Here is a 13,155-nt window from a genome sequence, read left to right as displayed (position 1 = left end):
TTCCCAAAAACCCAATTCCCACCGCCCCAACAGTCTTTAAAAAAGGGACAAGGGACAGTCACTTCCTCCGGTGGCGAAAATTGCAAAAAACACAGTTGATGGACAGAATGTAGAACAATGTCATACATTCACCCCAGTACAAGGATCTGGGCCTAAATCCATCGTTTTTTTGCACTCCACACCACCCTGGGTTAGACACTGGCTATATGCAAATCAGCTCTGACCCTGTGCCTCATGGGAACAGTCCAGTCCGAACTACCAAGCCATGTCTTTCCCAGACCGGAATCAAGCATCCAAGGACCGGTTTCTGGCTATCAGCCTTCATCAGCCTGGATAGCTTGACTCCAGTGGTGTGGAGAGCCTGGGACTCACATCTGAGCTTACCCAGCCCACTCGGGGTGAAAATTGCAAAAAACACAGTTGATGGACAGAATGTAGAACAATGTCATACATTCACCCCAGTACAAGGATCTGGGCCTAAATCCATCGTTTTTTTGCACTCCACACCACCCTGGGTTAGACACTGGCTATATGCAAATCAGCTCTGACCCTGTGCCTCATGGGAACAGTCCAGTCCAAACTACCAAGCCATGTCTTTCCCAGACCGGAATCAAGCATCCAAGGACCGGTTTCTGGCTATCAGCCTTCATCAGCCTGGATAGCTTGACTCCAGTGGTGTGGAGAGCCTGGGACTCACATCTGAGCATACCCAGCCCACTCGGGGAGAAAATTGCAAAAAACACAGTTGATGGACAGAATGCAGAACAATGTCATACATTCACCCCAGTACAAGGAACTTCCTCCGGTAGCGTTTAACTTTAGAGAGCTGGTGCTGCACGTCCCGCAGCTCTTTGCGGAGGTCCCGGACCTGGCGCTCCAGGTAGTCCACTCGCTTTCGGAGGCGGCGCTGGCGTACCATCCTGGCTCTGGGGGGGGCAGCTGTTGTTTTTGCTGCTGTGCGGCGGTGACGGGAGGCTGTCGGGCCACGGCTCCGTTTGGCTGGAGGCTTGTGGCTGGTGGACCCGGGGGCAGTTGAGGAGGATGTGGAGATTGTTGTAGTTTCCTCCTCATACTCCCGAGCCCACAACCGTCGATACTCTACACAAATAGCCTCCAGCTTACGGGCCCTGGCCCGGACAGCCATCTCCTTACGGGTGAGCTTTTTGGGAGTAGCATCTATGAAAAAAGACAGAAAAATACTGTACCCAATAGTCTTTAACATGAAGTCAAAATAATTCAACAGAAAGTTGACACTCAGTAACACCAGCATCAGTAACACTAGCAAGTAGCAAACACAGTATAACATTTTTAAGATAACGGACCAGGTTTTTTTTGATTGTCGATCCACAACTGGCGCCTCCCGTATGTGACGTTATTTATAATTTCTAACCACTATTTTGAGGGTGACCCAGATAGGAGGAAGAACCTAAACCTCCAATTAGGACCAAGATCCAAACATAATTGATACAGCGGGTATCTGTGCACACGTCGCCTTTTACAGAGGAAATGCTGTTGGTAATCAAACAACACAACCAGACAAACAATGTGGAAGTAGTCTTGATAGAAGTTTTTCTTCAATTCAGATTTTATCCACCACGCCCAGCCAACACGTGTTTCATCAGGGCTAGTAGCCCGCGACTTCATCAGGGCTCCCGCGGGCAGTGGTTCCAAAGCTATTGCCACAATGGCTAGGTGCTCTCAGCCGGTTCTAATTCCGACCCGGCTACCGGGTACTGTCGAGGTTCTAGGTGATTCGTCTCAGCCGTCCGTGTGATGGTTAATACCAAAGATGCGACACACCATAGGAGTATCCGTGTGAGCGGCAGGTTAAGACGTACTGCTTTCCAGCGTCTCCGCGTGTAAATGTGGAAGTCATTTACAGTTTACACGCGGAGACGCTGTAAAGCTGAGACGGCTGAGACGAATCAGCGAGAACCTCCACAGTACCCGGGTTGGAATTGGAAGCGGTTGAGAGCACCTAGCCATTGTGGCAATAGCTTTGGAACCGCTGCCCGCGGGAGCCCTGATGAAGTCGCGGGCTACTAGCCCTAACAAAACACATGTTGGCTGGGCGTGGTGGATAAAATCTGAATTGAAGAAAAACTTCTATCAAGACTACTTCCACATTGTTTGTCTATTGGTTGTGTTGTTTGATTACCTACAGCATTTACTCTGTAAAAGGCGACGTGTGCACAGATGCCTGTTGTAACAGTATAACATTTTGGCATGTATCTTTCTGACGTCTTTGTAAGCCTGTGACATTACTGGGAGTTTCAGGAACTCCACTAGCAGCACTATGGGTTACTCACTACTACATACATAGTCAGAGAGTACTAAAAAAAGGCCTTTTTAAACTTTTTTTCTCTTGAGTTACAAAAGAAATCACTGGTACGTGAACTTGTGCTCGCCGCCATAATGGCAGCTCACTCTGCTTTCACCCAAGAAATACAGACACAGGCCATGATGATGCAGACTCGCAGTACTTCAAGCAGTACATGCAAGTGGGGATCTGAATGTCTTAATTTTCTATAGGGGTGGCACTGCCACTGGCCATACTTCTTCCACTCAGCGTCTGCTCTACTACATCATACACCTCTGCTATCGACGAGGAGGATAAAGAAGATAACATCCAGGCTTCGAAAGTACGTCTATGATTCTTCTTGATGTCTCAAATGTACCAAAATTTATTTTTGTCAAAAACCAACTAACACCCTTTTCATTATATTTTGGAAAGCGGTGTCTTCTTATGTTGAATTGCATTCAACAAAACCATTCTTTACAGTCATAAATATTAAGACTCGCTCGTCCTTCGTTACACCCTTCTTTAACTTTTCGTTCTTCACATCCCTAAACTTCATCTGATATGACTTGGCTTCACAAATCACAATAAAAATTTGCCAGCTGAGTTGAAGTGAAATAGAGGGGGCCATTGGTTACCAGAGAAGTACCGCAGCTAATGCTATTAAAAGTCAAGGTTGACTGTCTTCTACGTGATAGTCCAAAAAGTAGTTCTAAATTAGTAAATGTTCTTGACAGTACAGTGTACTTATACTAGTGTACTGTGTACTACTGTACAGTACATCATACACTCCTTTGCGAGGCTACTCAAAAAAATTTCAATAAGTAAGGAGTATAATAACTTACCACCGTCTGCCGCCGCTGAGTCTTCCCCCCAGCTCCTCCTGTTGGCGCCGCCCCATCCTGAGTGGACCCCTCCGCCCTGCTGGCCCCGGCACTGGTTGTCATCTGTGCCGCGTCAGATGTTGTGACGTCTAGGAAAAACATGTCATATTTTCAGATGCCATACACAACCCCCTATTTTGTCTCGTAACGGAAGAAAATGTTACATAACACATTTTTTTTATTAGTGGGATTGAAAAAAAGTAACGGTTTTGGGGAGGGTGTTAACCTTTTATATGCTTATTCCATTAAATGCTACACTTGTTCTTATGACAACTGATGAATGCTTGCTTAACGGGCACCATTTTTCTCATTACAGAAAGAAGATTCCATTGCCCTTCTGCCAGACAATTCTCCAACTACTAGTAAGTCTTTACCAGCAGTACTGTGTTTTCATTTCTTAATTGAAAATAAAACTTTAAAACTAACAAACACTGTGTGGTTTTTGTTTACGAGTGAGTGAGCGGAAAGGTTTGAACTACTGCACTTGGCAGTCATGTTTCAGTGACTCATATAGGCCGGGACTCGGAGGTAGTCTTCTTCTGTTCTTCTTGGTCGTAAAAATCATTGGTCAGGCATTCTAGATAGTCGGTCTGGGGATTGGGGGTTCAACTTCTGTTCAAACTGAGGTATGTCGAAAGACGAACTGCACCTATCATCTTGTCCATACTTCTTTGTGTGCAGAATAGTCCCTGAAACACTAGCGGTATGGGATGTGCTCCTCGCAAATCAAAAAGGACACTGCTACCTCTTACTTGGTGTAAACTATTACATTTTGTTGTTGCAAATTGTCAAAGCACTTACATTAAGAAGACTGGAATAGACAGCAAGGGCAACCCAGAGGACTACACTCAGTGCCTAGAGCTATTGCTGTATCAGAGTTTTGTTTCACACCGTTTGCCGAATGGGCAAGCTGAGCTACCTACACAGACCGACTCATAATTGTAAATAGTAGTAGCACAGAGAGTGATGGTAGAGGCAGGATAAGAATGTAGAAAGTAGTCTACATTAGAAGAAGATCCAAGACTATTTTGTAAAACGTAGAATTATTAGGAACCAGTTTATAATAAATAGGGGCTGTAAAAGTTAGGGAAGTATAAGTATTAAGATAACAATAAGACAACGTACTGGGGCCAGCAGAAGAGCCTGGAAGGGACTGCTCCTGTCCAACTTCTGCCACCGGAGTCTCTGTCGCCGCCGCCGCCTTGCCCCTGGGAGTTGCTGCTGGTGATCATGAAATAAAGAAACACAACATGGATGATTGTTTTTTGGGAAATATTTGATTTCTTTGTACTCAATCTAAAATTATGTCGGGGAAACAAATTAACATCAATTGCATCTGATCTGGTCAACTAAGAGGATAGTAGTACAGTATTGCAGGATTCGCAGACCGTCTAATAGGAAAGTTATGTAATTCACTAACTACATCAACAACAAAAAGGTTCTACTACGACTGCCATCACTCAGCAGCACGAGACGTCGCGTGACAGACACAGTCCGTCATATGATTGCAGACCACTAACAAATGTCCTAGAACAAGTAATAAATAGTATACTCAACGTATCAATCCACCACTATCTCTTCAAAGTGGCAGCAGCAGGAGTACAAAGAAGGACTAGACTTGAGTCTACTGTCTCTAGCATTACGTAGTAATGCTCTCAAATGACTAAAAAGTTGCAAACAAGTAAGCATAGTAGCAACGCCAATAACCAGGCGAGCACCTGCAATAACAGAAGCTATTTAAACATTAATTTACCTGCAATGTAATCTAATCAGCAGCATTCGTACTCTTCAGGAAAAAAATAGATCAGCAATATAACAGAGCAGAAGGAAAAAAAGTAGTTATTAAATAGCTACTTACCAAGCCCAGGGATCTCCACACCAAGCAGGTCGACCATGTCATGCTCCCGGTCCAAGATGTCACTCCACCGGTGCGTCACTTGGTGGTAGGTGCGCCGGACCCCAGACTCCTTATGCATGCGCTGGCACACCTTGTCCCACAGTTGGCGACGCTCCCGGAGGCCGTAACCGGAAGCAATCCACCCACCTGCTGCCATGGTCTTAGGGAGGTGGACCTGGACAAAAACCAGCAAGGCGGCCACCTCCACCGCAGAAAAGATCTCCCTGGGCTGCACTTCCTCCCCCCTCCAACGCCCGCAAGGGAGCCGGGTACGTGGGGCTGGGCCCTTCCCCTTGCCCTTGTCGCCTCCCTTAGCCATGGTCCTGGGCACAAGACAAGGGACGAAGAATAGGTGTGAAAAAAAATAAGAGAGAGAGCAAAAGAAATAAAGTAGGTAATAAAGTAACAAAAAGTTAAAAAAAACACAAAATATAGATGTAGGAAATTGAAGAGAGAGATAATAAGCAAAAAAAAACAAAAAAAGTTCAGAAAAACATATGATTGCAAAGATGTAAGGTGGATAGAAAGGTAGCATGTGCAAAACCATAGAGGTGAATGAAAAACAAGATGGCCGCGCCCATAGAGGACCGCGTGGGTAAGTTCGCTCGATATTTCCCCCGCGAGCACGCAAAAACGCCCACGAATACGTAATCGCGCGCCGCATACGACGCGAACTTGCAACGAGCGGCCGGAAGCGGAAACATGTCACGCAAACAAGATGGCCTCACCCGTACATGACCTCATGGGCAACCTCAGGGTCGGTGCGCTGCAAGCGGCCCGTGAATAAGCAAAAAACCGCCCGAACACGCAAAAAAAAGAAAAAACGCCCGAACATGCAAAAAAGAAGAGAAATCAGCAAATTCGCACGAATTTGCGGATTGCAAGTTCGATTTCGCGTCCCGCAAATCTCCCGAAATGGAAGAAAAACAAATTTTGGAAAACTGAAAGCACTTAGCAGGTGCAAAAGTTCAAACTAATTTGTAACCATTCCCTGTAGTGCTTCCTGAGGGGCCCCTCCAGAGTTCAGTTGCCTACTTTCAACTATTCTCTGACCCTGCTCTGACCCTCAAAGCAGGGTCAGAGAATAGTTACAAGTATGGCACATTGCTCCTGTAAAAAAAATAACTGCAACAGGAAGGTCTTACAGCTAAGGAAGCAGGTGCCAGACTTGAAGCACAAATTCAGTGACACATTAACCAGCCCCAAATTAATTCATCTCAGTTGAGGCTGGGAAGGTGTGCTTTGCTTTCCCCCCATAATCTACAGTGGTGAACAAGAGGGTGGTAGTGGTGAACCAGAGGGTGCTGTGATAAACCAGAGGGGGACAGTGAGGATCCAGAGGGTGGCAGTGGCAAACCAGAGGGTGGCAGGGATGAACCAGAGGATGGCAGTGGCAAACCAGAGGGTGGCAGTGATGAACCAGAGGGTGGCCGGGATGAACCAGAGGATGGCAGTGATGAACCAGAGGGGGGCAGCCTTGAACCAGAGGGGGACAGTGATGATCCAGAGGGTGGCATTGGAGAACCAGAGGGTGGCAGTGATGAACCGGAGGGTGGCCGCGATGACCCACAGGGTCGCTAACAGGCTGGACACGTAGAAACAACATGGTCGCGACCGTTGCGACCACACAAGTAAGTTCGCGTTCCCGAACTTGTACAAAACCCTTGCGAACTGGCAAAAATTGCAAAATTCGCCCATGCTTAGTGAACAGCACATGGACAAAGCACTGGGAGGAGCCTGGTGGACAAGAACAAGAAGTTGGAGACTCAGGGGCACTTCCTTACTCTTGAAAAAAAGAGTAGAAAAAAAGAGGTCTCCTTGCACAAAAAACTACAGCCAAATCACAATCTGAGGTGTTTTCCTGAGCGATCATTTTCGAGAAGGTTTTATCATGCTCGACAGATATTGTGTGCCAGATTGCACTTTCTGGAACGGAAATGCGATCTTACCAACATTGTGCCGCAAGGAAGATCGCGGGTCCTAATGACGTGATAGCGTGTCCAAATGACGTGATCGCGTTTGCACAGTCTCTCGGGATTGTGCGGCCGGATTCCAAACATCGTGGCGCACGCGACCGGGAGAGAAAATCGAGAAGGTGAACGCAGAACCACGGTAAGTCGTTACCGCGCAAGCGAGAACGCTATTAAGCGCGCGAGGAAGAAAAACAACTACGCTACGCTGTAGATTGCGAAGTAGACGCAAGTTGCCGCTACTTCGCAGACTCCGCGAGCGGAGCGTAAGTCACTACCCAGGGTTACTCTCAATGTGTTGATTGGCAGAGAAGCATTATTTCTCGCCAGAAGAAAAAATACACAACAATACACGATGTCTTGCGATAAGCAATACTAAAAAGATGCAAATAGTGTGCCTACTGGATAACGCTCGCAGGGTATCTCATCTAAGTGAATAAAAAAAAGAAACCTATAAAGGCCTACATACCATGTGCAGGATGTATCAAGGTGTATAGAGTTGTTAAAGCAAAAGAAATACCAATGGCTAGTCTATGTGACGGAATCAATATTTCTCCATTATGGCGACATGCAAAAAACTAGGGACAAAGGGCTTAATGCATAGCAGTGTGGGCCTAATGAATTGAAAAATCATGATTTGGAATAAATACTCCGTGAAATAATTGATCAACAAGAACATGGATACTAGATTGCTGGAACCTATTCAGATGTTATATTTGATGGCTTAGTCACAAGGTATTTCTTGATTGAGAACTTTTGTAGATGTTTCAAGCATGAAAATCCAGCAAAGTTCCCCATGTTTTCTTACTGCTTCATTGTTGGAACCCATAGAACTTGAAATTTTCTCTAAAATATACCATTGAATGTCTTCTGGAGTGTGATTCATATCCGTGAAATGTTGTACCATGGGAGCTGCCATTTTGTTAGTTCGTACGGCTGGCCTGTGCTCGGTAAGGCGGGCATTGAAAGCCGTGCAGTTTCACCCACATAGGCCAGGTTGCAAGCGCAGCAGATAAATTACATCTTTTGTTTTACAATTTATAAATCCAGTTGACTTGATGTTATGATTGTACTTTTGATTAGATGCTTGAATAGCTGAGCTTTGCAGGTATTACATCTGTAAATTCCAATTACAGGCTGAGAACTGTCGATGGATCTTTGTACAAGATGGTTTTTAGCTTTTATTCTTGAGTAGACCATATAGTCCTTCAGATTGTTGTCCGTCTATATGCAAATAGAGGTTTGGGTAGCTTCTCAGTGTGTTGTTTGTTGATGTTCAACATATGCCAACTTAAGCAGACAGCTTGTCTGATCCTTTCATTAAGCATGGAATGCCGTGTTAAAAATACAACTGAGGAGTTGGTTTTTGGAATTCAACTGTGCAATAGATGTTGTCTCTCATAATATCTGGCTCTTTTTATTGAGTCTCTTACTAGCTTTTTCGGTTAGCCCTGTGCTAAGAACTTTTCCTTCATGATATTGGATTTTAAGTTGAAGTCATTAATACTGGTACAGTTACACCGTTAGCGTAAAAATTGACCAAACAGTATACTATTCTTTTGTGCTGGGAGATGAAAACAGTTGTAATACAACAATGTGTTGCAAGCTGTGGGCTTGGTGTAAAGGTTCACTCCCAACAGTCATGCGATGACTTTGATGATAACGTTCAATAACTCCACCTGAGTGCTGCTGGAGTACCTAGTGAAACAGATATTATCGTCACAAAGATTGAGCCATTGAAGGTATTCGGACAGCATCTCTGCTGTATCAGTCCAGATGAAGAAGATGTCATCTATGTGCCATAACCACTTGGTCACGGATTCATAGAAAGGTGCTATTTCATTTGTAAATGTATCTGCTTTCAAACCGGGCCATGTAAATGTTGGCTACAGTTGTGGCGCAAGAAGCCCTCATGCTAACTTCCTTCGTCTGTTTGTAAAGTTGGCTATTAAATTCAAAGGCATTGTCTTCTAACACAATTTTAAGGCATTCTAAAATGAAACTTTTTGGGCATGTGATATTGTCCACAATAAACCAGCTCACTGCTTCCAAAGTTCATTGTATAGGTATATTGCTATACAGGGCTTGTAGGACTTGGCCCTTCTTGACTAGATTCCCTAAACGTTTTGCTTTCCCCCTAGACCTTTGTTCTGACATGGTTTTGCTAACTTAGATGCTTTGGACACTTTGCCCCTGCTAATCAGTGTCAAAGTGCAAGTGCTCCCTGTATAAAGTGTAATAGTAATTGGTTTTCCATGATTGGTATGTTTGCCTTACTAAGTAAAGTCCCCAGTAAAGTTATGTTATGTTATTTGGATTTTTTGAGCGCACAGCTGCCCCAGCTAAGGGGCGTCCCGGCGCTGTCTCTAGAACAGATAACACAACCAATAACACAGAAAAAAGTAGGGAATGATTAATAAGACAAAGGGAAAAGATGAGTTTTGACAGCTCTTCTGAAAGCAAGAAGGTCCTCCAAAGAACGAATGTGGGCCGGGAGTGCATTCCATAGTTTGGAGGCCAAAACCGTAAATGAACGGCCACCCAATCTACATTTTTGGAAGCGGGGAACAAGTGCCAAATTTTGGCCGGCAGATCGAAGGCTGCGCGAAGGAGTGTACAAAGACAAAAGGCGCTGAAGTATGATGGGGGTATTAAACTTAAGAATTTTAAATGCAAAGCAGAGGGACTTGAACTCTATACGTTTGGTTACTGGCAGCCAGTGCAAGTTGGAAATTGTGCTACGGACTGAGCAGAAACGCGGCAGGCCCACCAGGGCCCTAGCTGCTGCGTTCTGCACTCGTTGGAGTCACAGGACTTCCGCCTGGTTGGTGCCCAAGAACAGTGAGCTCGCGTAATCGAGCCTCGATAGTGCACTGTGTATGCCAGAGCTGGTAATGTAACTGCTACTAGTGGGCCTGCAGCACTATTTGTGCCACCCACACAAGTCTTAAAAGTTAAACCACCATGTTGTTCTGACAAGTGGACTCACTGGCCAGACCTTACCCTTCCCCTTCTATGCACATCACATACTCCTATGGTAAGTCTAGGGTACCCCCTTGGGCAGGGTGCAGTGCATGTGAAAGGTAGGACATGTACTAAGGTCTGTGTCATGTCCTGACAGTGAAATAATCTCCATTTAATTTTTCACTGTTGAAAGGCCATCATGCCCAAAGGACAGAATGGAGAGGCTGTGTAATATGTTTGCCAGCCTATCTTCCTAATTGAAGACGGAAAGGTGAAGTTTAGTATGCCTGAACTCACAGTGTAATAGCACATCTTTTTATGAAGGTGTGTTTTGCACTGTGTGTTTAGAAGCCACTCTTTTAGAAGTGGCTGAGACTTTGTGCTCTAACATTTGTGTGTGTCTCTGCCTGGTTGTGGATTTACTGTCTGAATTTGAAAGCAATAGGATCTGGGGAATGTCTTGACCCAGGGGAGGAGGTGAAACAGCAACAGGCTGACCTGCATCTGGAGTGTAGGGGGAGGAGAAGCACCTAGAGGTGAAGAGGCCTGGGTTGCTGCTATAAAACAATTGTCCCATCTCCTGCTGAGTGATTGAGAATCCAGACCCCGACTAATCAAATGAAGAAGGTGTCACTGGCAGGGAGGCACCCAGAACTGGTTTGAACAGGAGTCAGTGCCCCCTGAAAGACAAAGTCTTCAAAGCCATTGAGGGGTATAACTATGAGAGCTGAAGCCCCTGAACTTTGGAGAATGGCTTGATCACGTGTGAACAAGACTGGAGCTACTTTGTGGTCAAGAGAACCTTTGCCAAGGAAGAAACAACTGAAGAAACTGAAGGATAGGACTGACCTTTGCTGTGTTTTCTGCGGCTGGCCTGTAGTTTGCTGTTTTAAACAAGGAAAGGCTAAAGGGACTTTGCTGTGTGCTGTGTCCCCCTGTTTGAAAGGACGTTGCTGTGTGCTGTGTCCTTAAGTAACTTATCCACAAGGGCCCGAGGTGAACTGGCTCCCTGTTTCGGAAACACAGGAACACAAAGGTTTCAATGAGAGTCTCAGCAGCACTGTGTGTGCATGCTCGTTGCAGCCTGAGACCCTCATAAGGCGTACCCTGTGATCGTGGGCACCTGAAGTGCAAGCAAAGATCAGCGACGTGGTGTGCGTGTGATTTGGCAGCATGAACCCCTTTGTGAGGATTGTCCGGAATCCAAGTGAGTCTCATCGACGCTATGTGCATGTACATTGTGCACCGTGAGACCTTTGTGAGGATTTGCCTTGTTATCGTGTGAACCGGAATCCAAGTGAGTCTCATTGATGCTGTGTGCATGTGCGTTGTGCACCGTGAGACCTTCGTGAAGATTTGCCTTGTTATCGTGAGCACTGGAATCCAAGTGAGTCTCATTGACGCTGTGTGCGGGTGCGTTGTGCACCGTGAGACCTTTGTGAGGATTTGCCTTGTTATCTTGGCACCGGAGTTAAAGTGAGTCTCAGCAATGCTGTGAGTGTGGTCTTCATGCAGCCTGAGACCTGTGTGTGGAGTGCCCAGTGATCGTGCACCCGAAGCTTAAGGAAGACTCAGTGACGTTCTGTTCGTGTGCTATGTGGCAGACTGAGATCTTTGTAACTGTAGCGGCCCAGACCGGCAGTCCCGGGGGAGCTGAGTTGCCGGACCGAGCTGCCGTTGCAGATTCACAAAGCTGCATTGGAGGCCGCCCGCCGCTGAACGAGGAGAGTAGAGTGAGTTCTTGCACCCCAGGTAACGTGTGTCGACTCCTGGGGTGGTGCGCGGGCTCAGAGGGAGACGCTCTCGGCCTCTCTCTCGTGTTGGCAGCGCGAGCCTCTGCTTTGGCTCGTATTGCGGCCCGAATTGCCAAGAGAGTGGCAGTACAGGGGACCAGAGTGCGGAGCTGCACTTTTAATTACATTGTACCATGTTGGGGGCAACTGTTGAGAGGCTGATTCAAGTCAGAAGGAGAGGCAGAGAGACCACCTAAGGCCCAGTGATCCGGGCCTGCGTGTATTATGCATTATTCCATTTCTGCAGAACGGAGTACCTGATTAGAGTATTACAGATTGCATTATTCCTGCATAATGAGTACCTGATTAGAATATTACAGATTGCATTATTCCTGCATAATGAACTACCTGATTAGTGTATGACGCATGCCATTTAATCTGCATAACAAACTACCTGATTGTCGTATGACACATTGCATTGTTTCTATTCATTGCAGAGTGTCTGATTGCTGCGTTACGCCTTACAGTATTTTTACATTGCAAAAATGCCTGATGCTAGCATTACGAACTGTATGATATGATATTAAGAGTACAGGAGAATGTTTAGAAGTGCTCATTAATACCGCCACAACTTACAAAGGCTGGCTGGCCTAACAACCGGCTAGGAGAAATAGTACACAACCTCACATGTTGGATTTATATCGTGTGGTCTTATTGTACATCTTTTTATATAAAGTTTATACTCACTTTTCTATAACTCGTGTGGAGTCTATTTGTGGTGTCATCATTGGGTTGTTGTGAGCATGGTTGCAAATACTTTACACATTTGCCTTGAAGATAAGCCTACAGAGCAACTAATGGACAGAATGCAGAACAATGTCATACATTCACCCCAGTACAGAGATCTGAGCCTAAATCCATATTTTTTTTGCTCACCATGCAATTCCAGTTTGGACCCAGCCATATGCAAATCAGTCTTGACCCTGCGTCCAATGGGAACAGTCCAGCCCGACTTGCCAGGCCAGGTCCTCCCTGGACTGGAAACAAGCATCTTATGACCGGTTTGGGGCTTTCAGCCCTTATGAGCCAGGACAGCTTGACTCCAGTGGCATGTAGAGCACAGGACCCATGTCAGGGCATACCCGTCGCACTTGGGGTGACAAATGCAAAAAGAACAATTGATGGACAGAATGCAGAACAATGTCATACATTCACCCCAGCCAGTACAGTACAGAGATCTGGGCCTAAATCCATTGTTTTTTTACTCACCATGCCATGCCATTCCAGTTTGGACCCAGCCAAATGCATATCAGTCTTGACCCTGCGCCCAATGGGACCAGTCCAGCCCGAACTGCCAGGCCAGGTCCTGGCTGACAGAAGTGGAAGAGTAAATGCAAATTTCACCTCC

The sequence above is a fragment of the Lissotriton helveticus genome, chromosome 2_1 (genome assembly GCF_964261635.1).
Source record: "Lissotriton helveticus chromosome 2_1, aLisHel1.1, whole genome shotgun sequence".
In the NCBI taxonomy this organism is placed as follows: Eukaryota; Metazoa; Chordata; class Amphibia; order Caudata; family Salamandridae; genus Lissotriton; species Lissotriton helveticus.
The sequence above is the reverse complement of the archived record's forward strand: the minus strand, read 5'-3'. Positions refer to the sequence as shown.